The sequence below is a fragment of the Lissotriton vulgaris genome, chromosome 9 (assembly GCF_964263255.1).
Source record: "Lissotriton vulgaris chromosome 9, aLisVul1.2, whole genome shotgun sequence".
NCBI lineage: Eukaryota > Metazoa > Chordata > Amphibia > Caudata > Salamandridae > Lissotriton > Lissotriton vulgaris.
This window is the reverse complement of record NC_141697.1, coordinates 491001983-491024123: the sequence shown is the minus strand read 5'-3', so window position 1 is coordinate 491024123 and position 22141 is coordinate 491001983.

Below are 22141 nucleotides of genomic sequence, written 5' to 3'. Positions count from 1 at the left end.
GAGAATACTTATGAAAATATTGTTTATTGGCATTTGATGATGAAATAATGTGCTATTACTATATTGACTTAGTGTTTTATTGCTTTCCATTAGACTGAACATTGTAGAGAAGTTAGTGCATAACTATATAAATAGTAGTTAGGAACTTGAAATATAAACTGATAATACTAGAGAGATTCTATAGTTTATAAAAAGTTAAACGTGATTTTTGTAATAAGAACTTAGAAAATGATATACTCAAGTGAAAGTTGAGAAAAACTGTGGTAATATGCTATTTTCAACCTTAGTCATTTTGATATGATAATACTTGATGAAAGTTCTACTTTATTTTGATATGAAATAATTGTATTATATTTTATATAGGTTTAGGGTTTATTTCATTGAAAGTTGTTATGCCAACGTAAGGTCTTTTTTTAATGTGCTCTTTCTCTAATGCTGACTTATTCCTTGGCCCACTACAATGGATTCTTTTGCATCTTGTAAAATGTTGCCTTATTTGTTCAGTATGTCTAACATTCAACTTTCCTCAATGTTTCCTCAACATTCACAGTGAATTGTTCCTGTGGGAACAGGATTTCAGCTGGTACTACAAAACTGATACTTTGTATTCTTTTTCACCGTTTTTAGACCTATGCGGACTTTAATTTTCTAGTTCCTCATGATTAGCATGGGACACCATTTTGCAGTTACAAATGTCCTATGTGACATTATGTGATTCTAAGCAAATGACAATCTTCCAACAGTGGTGTGAGGCTACATTATTAGGACTCTTACAGAGACTTTATAAAAGAAGCAAACCCAAAGGAGGAGCATCACCATATTTTAACTTTTCCCTGTGCGAGAGGTTCGATCTATTTTTTTAAAACACATTTTATTGAAATGCTTTTGAAGTTTTGAGCACATCAAGGCCTGGAAGGCCGTTGCATAAATGTAAGAAAGAGCAACACACCAGGGCCCAATTATCCCAGTGTTACATAACCCCACAAAACACGCACAAACAGAACATCACCCCCCTGAACCCTGGCTAGTAATGATACCCATGGCTTCTTGTATCCCTCAATGTGGGTCTTCTACTATCTTCCAGAGCCATACAACTGAATCTCCCTGTCGATAATATCTTTAGCAGGTCGAGCAGGGAGCAGCAGAATACCGCGGTAATTCGTCCATCCACTCCAAATTTTCCCATGTTTCTGGAGAAAGCCCCTTGCCTGGAAGACCACAACCTCTACTCCCAGGCATCTGCCCATGGCTGCCTACCAACCCCCCACCGAGGGTGGGGACACCACCTTCCAGTGCTGGCTGATGTAATTTTGGCCAACATTTGCCCCTGAAACAAAGATGCTGTTTGTATCAGTTACCTCCGATCTCTTCTGTGCTATGAAGGAGGACCAGTTTAGGCTTGAGAGGGATCTCCCAAGTTAATACTCGGGCCAAACAAGAGATCACCTGAGCCACAATGGCTGGAATGTCGTGCAGCTCCCCACTGTGTGTAAAAAGGTTCCCTCTACAGCATCACAATGGAGGCACGAGGGGGAGGGTATCATTACCATCCACCATAAGCGACATTTAGTGTAGTAGACCTTATGTAGATATTTTAAATGGATTAGGTGATAGTGTTACAAAATTGCGGCTCCTCAGGGGCTGCCAGGGCCTCAGCACAGTCATCATCATTTTAGGTCCTTGATATCTCCCACCCAAGTTGCCTACAACATTGGTAAAGGAGTAGGGCTGTGTGTTACTAAGGTCTGAGATACTTGTTGAATCTTGTGTGGGCCCTTGTCCCCCGGCAACAATCTACCCTCTAATGGGTTAAACTCAAGCAGGTCTGCTAGACCCTGAATATAGGGAGCCAAGGCATACCTGAACTGTAGGTAATTCAAAAACTGACTATGATGTAGCTGGTATTCCTCTTGCAGGCTTGCAGGCATTGGAAAGACTTTATTACGGTGCCCTGCATATTATCTCCCAATGTGGATAGGCTTATGAGATCCCATCCTTGGAACCCCTGTATTCCGACCACTTGATGCAGGACAGTCCCATGACACAACTGGGTATCCATCATCAATCTACCCCCAGTCCATGCTTTGAATAGTCTGTCACCACAACTGAACAACCACCCTGGTGGCCGGAGGCAGGTGCTCCATTCCTGCCCGACTATAAAGGAAATCCAGGACCAACCAGGCATCCATTGCCTATCTCTCTATGGCATATGCGGGATAAGCCTGATTAGTGTACCACCACTCGCTGATAGTAGGAAGGTGAGAAGCGGTATAGTAGGAATTGTACCTGTGTCCAATCCACAGAAGGTGGATTGGACACAGGTACGGAGAACCACGTTGATAGCTCCGCCTCCCCCGCATGAAGTGGTTGAGGACTGCATTCACTTGTCAGAACCATGAGTCTGGGATGTTGTATGGGTAATTTTTCAGCTTATCTACATGCAGCGGTACATTGATTAAAGTGGTATCCGGACCCCTCATGAAAATATGACTACAGGGGGACGCTCCGGCTTGCACTCCATGCGAGCAACTGCCCAAATGAAACTTGTAACACACGAGTGTCTACGCAGAAAATGACAAGCCAGGTCCCTAGTCCTAATTTCACTTTTCACATCAAAGCACAGATATCCCCTTGAAGTTTGGTAACTAACAAGGAAAGGGAATGTCACACGCCAGGGATTGCTAGTCCTGAGGAAGGCTGGAACGACCCTTTTTGGGTGACTAAGATGACTGAAACATGTCGACATAGAAGTAGTATAGGAGAAAAAGGGGGTCCTAATTTCCTCTAAACCTTCTCTGCCTCTTTACATTTTAATCCTAACCAGGGAACCTAGGAATTAAACTTGATATCAGGTATCTCTGAGTTAGTTTTTAGACTTCACACTACACTGTCTCTTCTTTACTGTACTGACCCCAACACATTTATGTTTGTTTTGTCTTCCTCTCCCTTTGCTAATTCCCAGGCATTAGTCAGTGCAGGGATGTTGTAGCAGCCCTATGATGAAGCATGCCACTACCAAGTGGGTGAGGGGATTTTTTTTTTTTAAACTTGCATTTTTTTAAAAATGTTGTGAAGAGACAGGTGATTGTATTCAGCCATTTGTATCTACCTCCTTTTTCTAATTTTGTGGTTACAATTTTTCAGTTAATACAGCAGACGTGGTAAGGACACCATTTTGAAGATGGCAGATGACCCACCAGGGACAAGGGCAGGGGGGACCAAGTTTTCACTTCGTCTCAAACAAGAGACAGCAAAGGACTAATGTTGTGCTGCCAAGACAGTCGCGTCTGGGGAGACATTGACCTCAGATATTGAAAGCCCTCGACAGCCCAGCCAGGGGTGTAGCCCATGACAATCTCCCTTAGATACCTTAAACCAGAGATATTATCTACTTTGTCAGGTTCATAAATAGCCCTGAAGTCTCCCCGAAGACCCGCAGGATCTGCAAAATCAGTGGTATAGAAAACGCGGGGTCTGTAAGAAAAAACAGAATGTCATCCTCATAGAGCTTAATTCTGTCAGACATCTTGGCTGCCCAATTAAACCCACGGACCAGGGGTCAGACATCACCCATGCGGCCAGTAGCTCGATAGCGAGCACAAATATTTAAGGATACAGTCGACACCCCTGTCTGGTGCCTCTCCATATGGGAAACAGATCAGATATCTCGCCCGCCATGCGTACAGACGCTGACAAATCCGTGTATAATGGACAAATGTAGGTGAGGAAGTATGGGCCAAGGTTTAGATCCTGCAGAAGGGTAAAAAGGTATTAGAGTTGAAGGCTTTGTCCATGTTGATAAATAGAAGGGCCGCTGGTTTCCCCAGGTCCGGCGCCCCGGCCAAATTGATTATCAACCCATCTAATATTATGACGGGTGGACCATCATGGCATAAAGCTGGTCCAATTCGGTTGAACCAGGTTCATTATATGTTGTAGAAGGCGATTGGCCAGAACTTTGCCTATCAGTTTCACTTCAATATACAATAATGAGATCGGTCAATACGAAGATGAGTCCTCCGGGGGACGACCTGGCTTGTGGAAGACCACTATTTGAGCATGTTGCCAATGAGGCAGAAGGATCGACAGGTGTACAGCCTCTTGTATTGCCTTCAGCAGGTGTGTCCCTAACTGGGGCATGAGGGCATTCAAGAATTCACATGGAAACTCATTAGACTCAGGAGCTCGGCCTGGGCGAAGACTCACCAGAACCCTTGTCAGTTCCTTTACCGTGATCGGTTCATCAAGTTGCTTGCGCACGAGTCAGACACAAATCTGGGAGGCATGGTGCATACAAAATCAACTATTTGGTCACCGGACAGGACTTCTTGTTGAGCATAAAGGTTTCCATAGAATTCAGCAAATGACTGTGCTACTTCCAGAGGACCAGAACGCAGCTCGCCTATCACATCACAGAGCACCAGAACCGGCGCTGACCTCTGTGCAATCTGATATATGCAGTGGAGCATTTTGTTAGATTTGTCACGCCATTGCTATATCCGATTTTGCGACACCTGCCAAGCCATCCGAGCCTCATCTAGAAGCAACTGCTGTAGCTGGGAAAAGTGTAGCCTGCTCCGTGCCTGTTCCCCTCCACCTCCCCATACCTTGTCTTCCAGGGCCTGTAACTGGTTTTCCAACTTCACCACCTTCTCAAGTTTACGATGCTGCTCCCCGATGCAAACACTGATGTCTGTCCCATGCAGTGTGGGTTTCATAGCTTCCCATAAAACCACTCCTGAGGGGGCTGTATCCTTGTTAAAGGAAAGGTAGTCAGTGAGTGACTGGTGCAGCGCCAACCTATATGCTGGGTTATTTAAATGCAAGGGTGACATACTCCATAAGAACGGGGGGCCTATGGGGCCAAAATACAGCTTGAGGGCCACAGGGAAATGATCTGACAGTCCTGTGGGAGCATCTTCACCACCATGACCCGGTGGATGAAGGATCTGGGAAGGAAGAGCTCATCCAATTTAGAGAAAGGCCCATGAACCGCTGAGAAGAAGGTGTAGCCAGGCCCCGCAGGATGATAGTCCCTCCAGGCATCCATCCACCCCAAGGAGGATGCCGGGAGGTGCAGCTTGGAATCGCAGGAGGTCTGAAAAGGGCAGGACATACGCCATCTTTCTTCCCCCAGGGCCATCACATCATTCTAATCCCCCCATCACTGATAGCCTGACGAGGAGCTCCCCCCAAAGCCAAATGATCCTGTCAACAAATGTCATGCCCAGAGCAGGGGATGCATATACACTTCCTATCATCAGCAACTTCCTGTGCAGTAGCCCTGTCACTATGGTACACCCACACCTGGGTCTTTCCATACCTTAGTGGCCTAAAGGGGACCATTCAATGAAGAATTGCGAACAAACCCCCCTCCCCCATTATCCACCCCAATACCTCATCAAACAGGAATCATCTGTCACAGCAGCAGGCCCACCGGAACCTCAACAGGAGCCCAGAGGAGCCCTATGCCAATGAATCCCCAAACTTACAACACCCATAAGCATGTGTCTCTAGAAGGTTCAGGAATGCACTTCCAGGGAAGCAGTCATGCCTGGAAAACCCCACTGGAGTACGACGATACAAAGTGATGGCCCAGGCACAGGGTCCAAGGCCAGAACTACAGTCCATCCAGAGCCAGCACAGTCATCAAAAATGTCATCCATAATGTGTCCTACCCCCCTAGAGTTGAGCCCCCAATTGAATCGGGAACAATGGCAATGCTTCAACATTGACTTCTTTGGACAGTTTTGTCGGTCAACCTGGCAAGAGTCAGATTCCAGCAGAAGCAGCATATGTGGCTGGGGGTGCACCACTTCATCTGTCCAGTGAAATTCCACTTTGGGGGTTTTGAAGACTAGAGACTGCGATTCATATATGACCCGTATTTGTGCAGGGTATAACAGCATGTATTGGATGTTCAGTTTGTGCAATCTCTGTTATATGGTCTACTGCCTTTTGGAGGTCTTGTCGGAGTAGGGAGTCTTCTGATCCTACAGCGCCGATCTTAGCATCAAGCCTTTTCCGTGATTGTGTGATGATCACTGTTACCCTCTGGTTCATCACTGCCACCCTCTGGTTCATCACAGCACCCTCTGGTTCATCGATGTCACCCTCTGGTTCATCGATGTCACCCTCTGGTTCATCACTGCTACCCTCTGGTTCATCACTGCCACCCTCTGGTTCACCACTGCCACCCTCTGGTTCACCACTGCCACCCTCTGGTTCATCACAGCACCCTCTGGTTCATCACTGCCACCCTCTGGTTCAACACTGTCACCCTCTGGTTCAACACTGTCACCATTAGGTTCATCAGTGCCACCCTCTGGTTCATCACTGCCACCCTCTGGTTCATCACTGCCACCCTCTGGTTCATCACTGCCACCCTCTGATTCACCACTGCCACCCTCTGATTCACCACTGCCACCCTCTGGTTCACCACTGCCACCCTCTGGTTCACCACTGCCACCCTCTGGTTCACCACTGCCACCCTCTGGTTCATCACTGCCACCCTCTGGTTCATCACTGCCACCCTCTGGTTCATCACTGCCACCCTCTAGTTCATCACTGCCACCCTCTGGTTCATCACTGCCACCCTCTGGTTCACCACTGCCACCCTCTGGTTCACCACTGCCACCTTCTGGTTCATCACTGCCACCCTCTGGTTCATCACTGTCACCCTCTGGTTCATCACTGCCTCCCTCTGGTATACCACTGCCACCCTCTGGTTAATCACAATCACCCTCTGGTTCACCACTGCCACCCTCTGGTTCACCACTGCCACCCTCTGGTTCACCACTGCCACCCTCTGGTTCACCACTGCCACCCTCTGGTTCATCACTGCCACCCTCTGGTTCACCACTGCCACCCTCTGGTTCATCACTGCCACCCTCTGGTTCACCACTGCCACCCTCTGGTTCATCACTGCAACCCTCTGTATCACCACTGACACCCTCTGGTTCATCAATGCCACCCTCTGGTTCATCACTGCCACCCTCTGGTTCATCACTGCCACCCTCTGGTTCATCACTGCCACCCTCTGGTTCACCACTGCCACCCTCTGCTTCTTCACTGTTACCCTCTGGTTCATCACTGCCACCCTCTGGTTCATCACAGCACCCTCTGGTTCATCACTGCCACCCTCTGGTTCACCACTGCCACCCTCTGGTTCACCACTGTCACCCTCTGGTTCACCACTGCCACCCTCTGGTTCACCACTGCCACCCTCTGGTTCACCACTGCCACCCTCTGGTTCATCACTGTCACCCTCTGGTTCATCACTGTCACCCTCTGGTTCATCACTGTCACCCTCTGGTTCATCTCTGCCACCCTCTGGTTCATCACTGTCACCCTCTGGTTCATCTCTGCCACCCTCTGGTTCAACACTGCCACCCTCTGGTTCAACACTGCCACCCTCTGGTTCAACACTGCCACCCTCTGGTTCAACACTGCCACCCTCTGGTTCATCACTGCCACCCTCTGGTTCAACACTGCCACCCTCTGGTTCAACACTGCCACCCTCTGGTTCATCACTGCCACCCTCTGGTTCACCACTGCCACCCTCTGGTTCACCACTGCCACCCTCTGGTTCACCACTGCCACCCTCTGGTTCATCACTGCCACCCTCTGGTTCATCACTGCCACCCTCTGGTTCATCACTGCCACCCTCTGGTTCATCACTGCCTCCCTCTGGTTCATCACTGCCTCCCTCTGGTATACCACTGCCACCCTCTGGTGCATCACTGCCACCCTCTGGTGCATCACTGCCACCCTCTGGTGCATCACTGCACCTTCTGGTTCATCACAGCATCCTCTGGTTCATCACTGCCACCCTCTGGTTCATCAGTGCCACCCTCTGGTTCACCAGTGCCACCCTCTGATTCATCACTGTCACCCACTGGTTCATCACTGCCACCCTCTGGTTCATCACTGCCACCCTCTGGTTCATCACAGCACCCTCTGGTTCACCACTCCCACCCTCTGGTTCACCACTCCCACCCTCTGGTTCACCACTCCCACCCTCTGGTTCATCACAGCACCCTCTGGTTCACAACTGCACCTTATGGTTCATCACAGCACCCTCTGGTTCACCACTGCCACCCTCTGGTTCATCACTGTCACCCTCTGGTTCACCACTGCTACCCTCTGGTTCATCACTGCCACCCTCTGGTTCACCACTGCCACCCTCTGGTTCACCACTGCCACCCTCTGGTTCACCACTGCCACCCTCTGGTTCACCACTGCCACTCTCTGTTTAATCATTGTCACCCTCTGGTTCATCACTGTCACCCTCTGGTTCATCACTGCCACCCTCTGGTTCATCACTGCCACCCTCTGGTTCATCACTGCCACCCTCTGGTTCATCACTGCCCCCCTCATGTTCATCACAGCACCCTCTTCTTCACCACTGCCACCCTCTGGTTCACTACTCCCACCCTCTGGTGCATCACAGCACCCTCTGGTTTACAACTGCACCTTCTGGTTCATCACATCATCCTCTGGTTCACCACTGCCACCCTCTGGGTCATCACTGCCACCCTCTGGGTCATCACTGCCACCCTCTGGGTCATCACTGCCACCCTCTGGGTCATCACTGCCACCCTCTGGGTCATTAGTGCCACCCTCTGGTTCATCAGTGCCACCCTCTGGTTCACCACTGCCACCCTCGGCTTCATCACGGTTACCCTCAGGTTCATCACAACACCCTCTGGTTCACCACTGCCACCCTCTGGTTCACCACTGCCACCCTCTGGTTCACCACTGCCACCCTCTGGTTCACCACTGCCACCCTCTGGTTCATCACTGTCACCCTCTGGTTAATCACTGTCACCCTCTGGTTCATCATTGTCACCCTCTGGTTCATCACTGCCACCCTCTGGTTCATCACTGCCACCCTCTGGTTCACCACTGCCACCCTCTGGTTCTTTATTGCCACCCTCTGGTTCTTTACTGCCACCCTCTGGTTCTTTACTGCCACCCTCTGGTTCACCACTGCCCTCTGGTTCACCACTGCCACCCTCTGGTTCTTTACTGCCACCCTCTGGTTCTTTACTGCCACCCTCTGGTTCACCACTGCCACCCTCTGGTTCACCACTGCCACCCTCTGGTTCACCACTGCCACCCTCTGGTTCACCACTGCCACCCTCTGGTTCACCACTGCCACCCTCTGGTTCATCACTGTCACCCTCTGGTTCATCACTGCCACCCTCTGGTTCACCACTGCCACCCTCTGGTTCACCACTGCCACCCTCTGGTTCACCACTGCCACCCTCTGGTTCAACACTGTCACCATTAGGTTCATCACTGTCACCATTAGGTTCATCACTGTCACCATTAGGTTCATCACTGCCACCCTCTGGTTCATCACTGCCACCCTCTGGTTCATCACTGCCACCACCCTCTGGTTCACCACTGCCACCCTCTGGTTCACCACTGCCACCCTCTGGTTCACCACTGCCACCCTCTGGTTCACCACTGCCACCCTCTGGTTCATCACTGCCACCCTCTGGTTCACCACTGCCACCCTCTGGTTCACCACTGCCACCCTCTGGTTCAACACTGTCACCCTCTGGGTCATTAGTGCCACCCTCTGGTTCATCAGTGCCACCCTCTGGTTCACCACTGCCACCCTCGGCTTCATCACGGTTACCCTCAGGTTCATCACAACACCCTCTGGTTCACCACTGCCACCCTCTGGTTCACCACTGCCACCCTCTGGTTCACCACTGCCACCCTCTGGTTCACCACTGCCACCCTCTGGTTCATCACTGTCACCCTCTGGTTAATCACTGTCACCCTCTGGTTCATCATTGTCACCCTCTGGTTCATCACTGCCACCCTCTGGTTCATCACTGCCACCCTCTGGTTCACCACTGCCACCCTCTGGTTCTTTATTGCCACCCTCTGGTTCTTTACTGCCACCCTCTGGTTCTTTACTGCCACCCTCTGGTTCACCACTGCCCTCTGGTTCACCACTGCCACCCTCTGGTTCTTTACTGCCACCCTCTGGTTCTTTACTGCCACCCTCTGGTTCACCACTGCCACCCTCTGGTTCACCACTGCCACCCTCTGGTTCACCACTGCCACCCTCTGGTTCACCACTGCCACCCTCTGGTTCACCACTGCCACCCTCTGGTTCATCACTGTCACCCTCTGGTTCATCACTGCCACCCTCTGGTTCACCACTGCCACCATCTGGTTCACCACTGCCACCCTCTGGTTCACCACTGCCACCCTCTGGTTCAACACTGTCACCATTAGGTTCATCACTGTCACCATTAGGTTCATCACTGTCACCATTAGGTTCATCACTGCCACCCTCTGGTTCATCACTGCCACCCTCTGGTTCATCACTGCCACCACCCTCTGGTTCACCACTGCCACCCTCTGGTTCACCACTGCCACCCTCTGGTTCACCACTGCCACCCTCTGGTTCACCACTGCCACCCTCTGGTTCACCACTGCCACCCTCTGGTTCACCACTGCCACCCTCTGGTTCACCACTGCCACCCTCTGGTTCAACACTGTCACCATTAGGTTCATCACTGTCACCATTAGGTTCATCACTGTCACCATTAGGTTCATCACTGCCACCCTCTGGTTCATCACTGCCACCCTCTGGTTCATCACTGCCACCACCCTCTGGTTCACCACTGCCACCCTCTGGTTCACCACTGCCACCCTCTGGTTCACCACTGCCACCCTCTGGTTCACCACTGCCACCCTCTGGTTCACCACTGCCACCCTCTGGTTCATCACTGCCACCCTCTGGTTCATCGCTGCCACCCTCTGGTTCATCACTGCCACCCTCTGGTTAATCACTGCCACCCTCTGGTTAATCACTGCCACCCTCTGGTTCACCACTGCCACCCTCTGGTTCACCACTGCCACCCTCTGGTTCACCACTGCCACCCTCTGGTTCACCACTGCCACCCTCTGGTTCACCACTGCCACCCTCTGGTTCACCACTGCCACCCTCTGGTTCACCACTGCCACCCTCTGGTTCACCACTGCCACCCTCTGGTTCACCACTGCCACCCTCTGGTTCATCACTGTCACCCTCTGTTCCTTCACTGCCACCCTCTGGTTCATCGCAGCACTCTCTGGTTCACCACTGCCACCCTCTGGTTCACCACTGCCACCCTCTGGTTCACTACTGCCACCCTCTGGTTCACTACTGCCACCCTCTGGTTCACTACTGCCACCCTCTGGTTCACTACTGCCACCCTCTGGTTAATCACTGTCACTCTCTGGTTAATCACTGTCACTCTCTGGTTAATCACTGTCACCCTCTGGTTCATCACTGCCACCCTCTGGTTCATCACTGCCACCCTCTGGTTCATCACTGCCACCCTCTGGTTCATCACTGCCACCCTCTGGTTCATCACTGCCACCCTCTGGTTCATCACAGCACCCTCTGCTTCACCGCTGCCACCCTCTGGTTCACCACTCCCACCCTCTGGTTCACCACTCCCACCCTCTGGTGCATCACAGCACCCTCTGGTTCACAACTGCACCTTCTGGTTCATCACAGCATCCTCTGGTTCACCACTGCCACCCTCTGGTTCACCACTGCCACCCTCTGGTTCACCACTGTCACCCTCTGGTTCATCACTGCCACCCTCTGGTTCATCACTGCCACCCTCTGGTTCATCACTGCCACCCTCTGGTTCATCACAGCACCCTCTGGTTCACCACTGCCAACCCTCTGGTTCACCACTCCCATCCTCTGGTTCATCACAGCACCCTCTGGTTCACAACTGCACCTTCTGGTTCATCACAGCACCCTCTGGTTCACAACTGTAGATTATGGGGAGAAAGCACACCTGCCCAGCCTCAACCGGGGGCTGGTAATGTGTTGCTGAATTTGAGCTTCAAGTCCGGCACCTGCTTCCTTATCTGTAAGTGCTTCCTGTTGTGGTTTAATTTTTGTGACAGCCTGGAGCATTGTGCCATACTTGTAACTATTCTCTGACCCTGCGTCGAGGGTCAGAGCAGGGTCAGAGAATAGTTGCAAGAAGGCAACAACTCTGGAGGTGCCGTTCAGGAAGCACTTACATGGTTGCAGCAGGTGACCAGGTTGAAGTTAATTTCTTTGTAACCATTTTGTAAATGGTTACAAAGAAATTAGCTTCAACTTGGGCACCTGCTCGAATCCTGTAAGTGCTTCATGTACTTCAGTTTTTGAAAATCCGTCCCGCACGCGATTTCGCGGATTGTTCTGCAATTTCGTGTGATTTGCGGACTGCGAAATTGCAGAAAATCCGCAAATTCCGCGAACGGAATTTACGCCCATGCTTAGTCTGCACTGGAGTCCATTTGGTGCATGGGTTGTGGTCGAGAACACCCTTGGGCAGGATGATAGTGAATTAATCGGCCTACCTGCACGGAGAGCTCTCAACTAGCATCAGTCATTATCTATTGTTGATGATTTTGAGAACCATCCTTTACTTTGGACTGCTTTTGGGAATGTAACAGTCAGTAGCTGATTGACTTCAATTCTTTGCCAACCAGTTCATTTTCTTTATTTAATTTGTCCAATACTAATAGACTCCCCATTAGTAGACTTTAAATCTGAACCTTTTCTCCTTTTTACCCTTTAGGGTCATGAGCTGTTAGATAAAAGAACTATCCTTCTCCTTTTGAAGGTAGTTGCACTCTGTAGCTCTGTAAATTGATTTATGTAATAATCATTCTTTAAAGTTTTGCCTAAACGTTTGCCATTATATTGCAAGCTGTTAATTTTAACCGGATTACTTCAAAAACTGCTTATTGCCATGAATTTCGAATCGCTAATACAGTCACCAAATTAATGCAATATCTGTCTGAGTCTATTATTGAGTCTTGCTGGTTCTTTCATTGAAAATTTGCTATTTTCCAATTACTTAAATGCGTTGTAGGGAGAATCAGCAAGCTTTTACAGAATATCAAGTTCTGCTTCTTTTATCCTGTGTGGCTGTAGCAGAACTTTTAGTTTATATATATATACACTTCTAGACCGACTTAACTTCTTTAGGAGGCTGGGTCTGCCTATTACAAATTCTTAATTTCTGCAGCAGGGTTTTGAGAATGGGGTACTCCAACCTGATACCAAATTTGTAAGGTAGCTGTCAAATGATGGTCCTCATTTAGCAGCTAACGTGGCGTTTGGTCACTCTAGTTTCCACCCCTCCTATCAGCACAGAAATATTAATCAGAGGATCATTGCCTTTTTAGTAAATGGAATTGCGGCACATTGTCGCATCATAAAAGGCTCAGTATGATTAAAGTAGTAAGGAAAGTAAGTGTATAGAATTGTTTTATCATGTTTGTGCTGCAACAGGGCTATCTGTAGCGAGGCTGCGCAAAGGGAGAAAATAACTGAATGAGAATTTGGAAAAAGCCCCCTTTCCATTCCAGGAAGCAATAATCTGCTATATATTGATAGTGAACTAAATGGTCTAGTACATGAATGCACATTCCTTCCTTATCCCCAGCATGTGTTACATCCATTACAAGGCAAGAAGCTTGTCTGCTGGCAGCATGATACAACTAAACTGCCAAATGAACACTTAAGTCAAATATCAGCTCCCAACACTCGGTCCCATAAGAAGGCTCATGTCTTGCTTACAGATGCTAGTTATATCAAATCCATGGCTAGAGGCAGATATGAGGTGGTTGACAAGGAGGAGTGACCTAAGGAATGTTATGACTATGTGCATCATAAAGATATTTGTCCAGAAAAGAAACATTGAGCAGCACATGCTTTCAAACATGGCTTAAAAACCAGACATGCTACCATCTCTGCCACATTGTCGCCTACAGAATAAAGGAACAAGCCATGACTGCTTTTAAAGAGGCCTCAGAGCTGCCAGTAAACTCAAATGTTCTGGAGTCATCAAGCAATGCTTCATCAACCTTAAGGAAGGACTACTGCATAGTATGTTTAAACATTTATGTCAATGGAGAGGTTTGAGCTTACGAGGGAGATTTTTAAGGCCACCTCTGCTCTCAATCCAGATGGTCTTGGGTTGTTGTATCTACAGGCACTACGGGGGTGTGTTGGAAAATCTAGACAACATTTAGTACACTTTGTGAAAATCAAGAATGCACTGCCCTCCCGGAACAAGGAATGCATTGTTACACCATCATCAAAATAAGCTTCATTCAAGATCACAAAGGGAGTCATAAAAGCTACAAAATACATCACTACAGTAGTTTAAGAATGACCAAAAATACAAGTTAAAACATTTATACAAAATTCATCTTTACTTAAAAATTAAAGCTTGAAATATTAAAAACTCTAACAAGGCAGCACAATATTATAATTACAATTTACAACTGTTTTCTACGACTTATGACAGTCAACAAAAAACGCGACATTACAAAGCACGTAAAAATGTCTGGTAGCATTTGCAAGTATGTATACGTAGGACGACAGTATCTGAAGCCCAGCTTTAATATCAAGGGTTCTATACATTTCTGTCTCAGACATGAGAAGTGTTTACAAAAGAATACGGTGTGCATAGTATTCTGAGGTGAAATATCGTCACACGTACAGTACCCCAGCTCGGCTGACAAATTATTAGTAATGGGAAAACTAATTAAATGAAGAAAAATATCCAGCCGAAAACGTGTGAGCACAAACCGATAATGAGAATTGTAGATGTTAACTAAGTATGGTTGCATGGAAGCACTAGTCAAAATCAGTTGGTACCTCAACACTGTGGGTTTGCTGATTTCAGATGCTAATCTAATTTCTTCTAAAAAAAGAGATGGATTTGATCTTCAAGATTTTCCTCTGAACAGTGGCGAAACTCTCTGGGAGAGTAAAATATTCGGAATGACCAAGGTTTACCAAAAAATTCTGAACATACTTGAGCAGTGGGATTTTAAAAACCTTAGGGGATTTTTGGCAGTCGGTGATTATCGCTCGATTTAATACAGTGTGTTCAGATGACCATAGTAGCACGGGTTGGATCCTAATTTAGTCTGCTAAGTGGGGGGCACCCAAATTAGAATGGCATACAAACGTTGAGCTACTTTTCGGGCGTGCAAGGAGAGGCCTGAAAAAAAGTTTTCTTCAAGCTGCAGTATGTCTATTTTTCCATGACCGCAAAGCTCAGACCCATACATAGCTGACGATCTGCACTTTGCGTTATAAATAGTAATCTTTGGGTGTTTAAAACCACACTGAATTGCGAAACTCGATAGGGCCGTTTTTGTTCGCACAAAAAGTTGTCGCCTTGATTTAATAGCCCCTTGCCAATTCCCTGATTGATTAAAAATAATGCCCAAATAAGAAAAATAATCTGTAAACTGGATGATTGAACCCTCAATAAAAATGTCACAATAGCGGGTAGCCTTCTTCCCAATCTTCATTGCGAAGGTTTTACTTATGGTAATTTTTAACCCCAAATTACACATATACTTAGAAAATTCGTCCACTAGGCGCTGCAGTGCAATGGGAGTGCGGGCCATTAGCACTGCGTCATCAGCATAAAATAGTGCTGGAATAGGCCTTTGTCCCACCTGTGGTAGGTCTACACATTTGTTTGCCAGTATATCTCCTATGCTGTTTATATAGAGGTTAAATAGGAAGGGGGTCATTATGCATCCCTGCCGCACCCCTCTGCCTATATTAAATGATTGGATACAGGTACCATCAAGACTGTACCGTACTCTGCCTCTACTTTGGGGGTACAAGTCTCGTAGGAAGTTCACAATGTTAACGTCCAGGCCCATATCAGTCATTATTGCCCATAACTTATCATGAGCTACCAAATCAAAAGCTGAAGACCTATCAATAAAGACCAAAGAAAGTTTTCCCCCTTTCATGTGTTCATACTTGCCAATTAACAAGTCTAGGTTAACAGCCTGCTCTACAGTACCCAACCCTGCCCTGAACACATACTGTAGGTCTGAAAGGATGTTATTAGATTCTGCCCACTCCTGTAAGCGTCCCAAAAGCATGCGACCAGCAACCTTAACCAGGTAATCCAAAAGGGAAATTGGCCTGTATTGCGCTGGGTTGTTACGGTCGCCCTTCTTGAAAATAGGGACGATAAGTGACTCAGGCCAGGTGGGTAAAAAACCCTGGCTTTGGCAGGCTTGAAATTGCTTTCTTTCAGCACCAATCTAACTTCATCCAGGGTAAAGTCTGGATAGTTACGCCCATTTAAAGGGCCAATATTTTCAGAAGTATTAGCAAAAGATAAACTCCATTATGTAGCAGGGCACTAGCAATAGGGACAGCCAGCTCTTGCTTAGGGGAATATAGTTGAGAAAAATGAGCTATCCAAGCATCCACAGAGATTGCTATCTCGGCGTGTGGAGAATCTAAAGCGTAATGGGAATGGGAATTAATGACACGCCAATAGGAGGTATTATCTTTAGATAGACTGCACTCCAGTAGCTTGTTACAGGTCTCCTCTTTCAAAGCTCTTTTCCGTTGATTAATGGCCGATTTATAGGCCAATCTACATTCCCCGACTTTCCCTACAGATCTAGGTTGTTCTGCTAATGCCAATTTAAAATTTTTGTGGGCTTTAGTACATGCAGAATCAAACCACCCACACACTCCTGCCTTTCGTATTTTCTGTTTTGCTAAAAGGCCATCACCCACCCCTTTTTTATTTGATTAAATGCCAGGATGAATTTATGCGCCTCTTAGGTTTTATCTAGGCACACTTTAAAAGCCTCCCTCTCCTTTTGTACCAATTTTCCAAGGAAGTTGAAAGGCTCCGCAAGGGACCACTTTAACGCGTACCCATTGCGGCGGGAGATCACAGTTTCCTCTTGTACCAGGGCTTTAGATTTACCACAACCTTGCACACTAAAATCAAGCTTCAACGTGGCACTTTGGGGATAATGATCACTAAGTGCAATATCATGGTTTTAAAACCATTTATGTGAACCGGCTCAACAGCCTAGGTCTCCTGAAGACAAAGAATATTAAATTTAGGAATGAATTCAACCCATTCGTTCATGGTGTGTTTGTGTCGTAAACCGGCCACATTCCAATAAAGTACTTTAAGGAATGTGGGGAAGGTTCCAGGCCCAAATTCTGTTAACAATCAATCAATCAATCAATCAATCAATCATATCATTTGTAAAGCGCACTACTCACCCGTGAGGGTCTCAAGGTGCTGGGGTGGGGAATGCTGCTACTGCTCGAAAAGCCAGGTCATGAGGAGGAGTTTTCTGAAGGTCAGCATGTCTTGGGTCTGCTGTAGGTGGATGGGGAGGGTGTTCCAGGTCTTTGTGGTGATGTGGGAGAACGATCTGCCGCCTGAGGTCGCTCTTCGGAAGCGGGGGACTGTAGTGAGGGCGAGGTCGGCGGATCGGAGCTGGCGGGTCAGGGTGTAGAAGCTGAGTCGTCTGTTGAGGTACGTTGGTCCGGTGTTGTGGAGTGCCTTGTGTGCGTGGGTGAGGAGCTTGAAGGTTATCCTCTTGTTGACCGGGAGCCAGTGCAGGTCTCTCAGGTGAGGTGTGATGTGGCTGCAGCAAGGGATGTCGAGGATCAGGCGTGCAGAGGCGTTCTGGATGCGTTGGAGCTGTCTCATGAGTTTGGCCGAGGCTCCTGCATAGAGGGCTTTCCATAGTCCAACCTACTGCTGACAAGGGCCTGGGTGACTGTTCTTCTCGTTTCAGTGGGGATCCACTTGTAGCTCCTACGGAGCATGCGGATAGTGTTGAAGCAGGAGGAGGAGATGGCGTTGACCTGTTTAGTTATGAGAGGGTGGAGTCGAGAATGACCCCTAGGTTGCATGCGTGGTCGGTGGGTGTTGGAGCAGTTCCCAGTGCGGTCGGCCACCAGGAGTTGTCCCAGGCCGAAGGGTTGAATCAGAGGATGAGGACCTCCGTCTTGTCAGAGTTCAGATTCAGTCGACTGTTCCTCATCCATGCAGCAACGGGCTTCATTCCTTCGTGAAAGTTGGTTCTGGAGGTGTGGGGGTCCTTGGTGAGAGAAAGTATTAGCTGGGTGTCATCGGCGTAGGAGAGGATATTGAGGTTGTGCCGATGGGCGACGTGGCAAGCGGTGCCATGTAGATGTTAAACAGAGTTGGGCTGAGGGATGAGCACTGCGGTACACCGCAGATCATCTCGGTGGCTTCGGAGCGGAATGGGGGAAGGCGGACGCTCTGTGTTCTGCCGGAGAGGAAGGAGGTGGTCCAGTCCAGGGCCTTCTCTTGGATCCCAGCATTGTGGAGGCGTGTTCATAGTGTGTGGTGACAGACCGCGTCGAAGGCGGCTGACAGGTCCAGGAGGAGGAGGGCCGCCGTTTCTCCGTTGTCCGGCAGGGACTTGATGTCATCGGTGGCGGCGATGAGGGCAGTCTTGGTGCTGTGGTTGCTGCGGAACCCAGGCTGGGAAGGTTCCAGGATGTTGTTCTCCTCGAGGTAGCGGGTCAGTTATTCGTTGACGGTCTTCTCGATGACCTTTTTCGGGAACGGGAGCAGAGAGCTGGGCCGGAAGTTCTTGAGGTCCTTGGGGTCCGCCTTGGGTTTCTTGAGTAAGGCGTTGATCTCGGCGTGCTTTCAGCTCTCCGGGAAGGTTGCTGTCTCGAAGGAGGTGTTGATGACTTTCCGGAGATGGGGTGCGATGGATGTGCTGGCTTTGTTGAAGATGTGATGTGGGCATGGATCTGACGGAGATCCGGAGTGGATGGTGCTCATGATTTTGATGGTGTCATCGTCGTTGATGTTGGTCCAGTAGAGCAGGCGGTTGGTGCGGAAGATGGCCGTGGGGGCGGAGGTCTCAGTGGTTGTTGGGGTGGTCGTGGTGTTGAAACTATTGTGGATGTCTATGATCTTGCGGTGGAAGAAGGTGGCCAGCGAGTCGCACAGGTCTTGCGAGAGTGAGACATCGTTGGTGTAGGAGCTGGGATTGGAGAGTTCCTTCACGATGTTGTAGAGCTCCTTGCTCTTGTGCGTGTTGTTGTCTATCCGGTCTTTGAAAGAGGCCCTTTTGGCAGATCAGATGAGGTGATGGTGTCTGCGGGTGGCATTCTTGTGGGCGGCATGGCTGTCCGGTGTTCGTTCAGCGAGCCAGATCTTCTCCAGCTTTCGGCAGGTTTGCTTGCAGGCCCGGAGGTCTTCAGTGAACCAGCTTGCTTTCTTGTTGGTATGATTGTTGGAGGGTTTCTTGATCGGGGCGAGGGTGTTGGCGCAGTCGTTGATCCACTGTCTCAGGTTGCGGGCGGCGGTATCAGGGTCGGTATGGTCGGCAGGTGGGCTCTGGGAGAGGGTGGTGGTTAGCTGGTCTTCGGTGACTTTGCTCCAGCAGCGGTAAGGCATCTGTTGGGTGCGGTGGTGCGTGACGAGTTTCTTGAAGGTGAAGTGGATGCAGCGGTGGTCGGTCCAGTGGAGTTCGGTGGTATGGTTGAAGGAGACATAGTGGCTTGCGGAGAAGATGGGGTAAAGCGTGTGACCGGCGGAGTGGGTGGGTGTTGTGACGAGATGTCTGAATCCGAGGTTGGCTAGGTTGTCGATCAGGGTGGTGGAGTTGGTGTCATCATTGTTCTTGAGGTGGAAGTGGAAGTTCAGGTCCCCGAGGAGGATGTAGTCCGTGAAGGCGAGGGCGTGTGTGCTGACGAAGTCGGCGATGGATTAGCTGAACTGTGGTCGGGGTCCGGGCAGTCTGTAGATGAGGGTTCCTCTGAGGGTGGTGTTGGGGTCGGTTTGGATCTGGAAGTGCAGGTCTTTGGCAGTGCTTAGGGTGTCCTCGGTGTTGGTCGAGACTCTGAGAGTTTTCCTGTGGACGATGGCAATTCCTCCTCCCGCTCTGTTGGTGCGGTCCTTGAGGGTGATCTTGTAGCCTTCCGGGACGGCTATGGCTATGTCAGGTGCCGAGGCAGGGTTCAGCCAGGTCTCCGTCAGGAAGGCGACATCTGGGGAGGTCGAGTCGAGTAGGTCCCAGAGTTCAACGGCATGTTTTCGGGCAGAGCGGGTGTTGAGAAGGATGCATCAGAGGTGGTTGAGTTCTTTCTTGGTCGGCAGCATGGTGGGGATGATGCTTATGAAGCTGCAGTTCCGGCAGGTGAAAGCTCCGTGGGTGTGATTCGGGGCAGCCAGAAAGCAGGTGTGTGATCATCCGGTGTGGTCCTGGAGGGTTCTGGCATTGTAGCGGTGTCGGGGATCGTGGCACTCGTGGTGTCCAGGGATCCTGGCACTGGGCGCCGTCCAGGCACGGACCGGCACAGACGGGCTTGCCTTAGGTGCACCAGGGTAGCGGCTTCCATATGAGGGGATGTGGGAAGGAGGAGCAGCTGGTAACCTGGAGCGGGGCGCCGAATGGGATTGCAGGTGGGCGGGGCTGCAGGGACGCAGCGGCTGGAAAAATGGGTGGGGGCCACAGGAGAACTGGGCACAGGAAGGAAAAACAAGTTTAAGCAAGAAAACAAGTACAGGCACAGAGGAATAAAAACAAGTCTGGGCAAGAAAGCAAGTTAGGCACAGGGGAATAAAAACAAGTCTGGGCAAGAAAGCAAGTACAGGCACAGGGGAATAAAAACAAGTCTGGTCAGGAAAGCAAGTACAGGCACAGGGGAATAAAAACAAGTCTGGGCAAGAAAGCAAGTACAGGCACTGGGGAATAAAAACAAATCTGGGCAAGAAAGCAAGTTAGGCACAGGGGAAAAATACAAGATTAGGCAAAAACAATGCAGGCAGAGCCATGCAGCAGCGTGGGGAGCGACCTGCCTGCGAGAAGGGTCATAGGTCGCTCCTTTCACCGCTGCGCGGCTTCCATATGAGGGGATGTGGGAGGGAGGAGTAGCTGGGAGGCGGGAGTGGGGCGGCGAATGGGATTGCAGGTGGGCGGGCTGCAGGGACGCAGCGGCTGGAAAAATGGGCGGGCCGCAGGAGAACTGTGCACAGGAAGGAAAAACAAGTTTAAGCAAGAAAACAAGTACAGGCACAGAGGAATAAAAACAAGTCTGGGCAAGAAAGCAAGTTAGGCACAAGGGAATAAAAACAAATCTGGGCAAGAAAGCAAGTACAGGCACAGGGGAATAAAATCAAGTCTGGGCAAGAAAGCAAGTACAGGCACAGGGGAATAAAAACAAGTCTGGGCAAAAAAAGCAAGTACAGGCACTGGGGAATAAAAACAAGTCTGGGCAAGAAAGCAAGTTAGGCACAGCGGAAAAATACAAGATTAGGCAAAAACAATGCAGGCAGAGCCATGCAACAGCGTGGGGAGCGACCTGCCTGCAAGAAGGGTCATAGGTCGTTCCTTTCACCGCTGCGCGGCTTCCATATGAGGGGATGTGGGAGGGAGGAGCAGCTGGGAGGCGGGAGTGGGGCGGCGAATGGGATTGCAGGTGGGCGGGCTGCAGGGACGCAGCGGCTGGAAAAATGGGCGGGGCCGCAGGAGAACTGTGCACAGGAAGGAAAAACAAGTTTAAGCAAGAAAACAAGTACAGGCACAGAGGAATAAAACAAGTCTGGGCAAGACAGCAAGTTAGGCACAAGGGAATAAAAACAAATCTGGGCAAGAAAGCAAGTGCAGGCACAGGGGAATAAAATCAAGTCTGGGCAAGAAAGCAAGTACAGGCACAGGGGAATAAAAACAAGTCTGGGCAAGAAAGCAAGTTAGGCACAGGGGAAAAATACAAGATTAGGCGAAAACAATGCAGGCAGATCCATGCAGCAACGTGGGAGCAGGTTCATAGGTCGCTTAACAGAGTCAATGGATGTCCCACAAAACCACCCTCCAAGTTGACTGAATGCACCAAGTCCTCGTCTAGATCCAGGCAATAACCCCCTCTTATCCGATGTAACGACCCAAGTGCCAGACTGATTCTTCCCATTGAATTCCACAGGTTTCATTAGTCAATCCACACCATTTAAAGTGGAAAGACACTCAAACCTGTTCCGGGTTTCAACTGGATATTAGTTCTTTGGTCGGAACCCTTGATGAGCTTGTTCTGCTGCATAAGGCAGCTGTTCTACATGAGCTGGGGGTTGATAGTAAAAACCAAGTGGCAAAACCAATATCTGCTTTGGTGCAAGAGAGGGGAGACTAGCACTCTCAAGGATAAGACTCACCAAGTTAAGGGAAGTAAAGGAAAGCACAACACAATCACCCACTAACGTTTTACTACCTATACCCACCCAACTTACTCTCCTAATCATTTTTAGATCGGCAAAAAGTGCCCCCT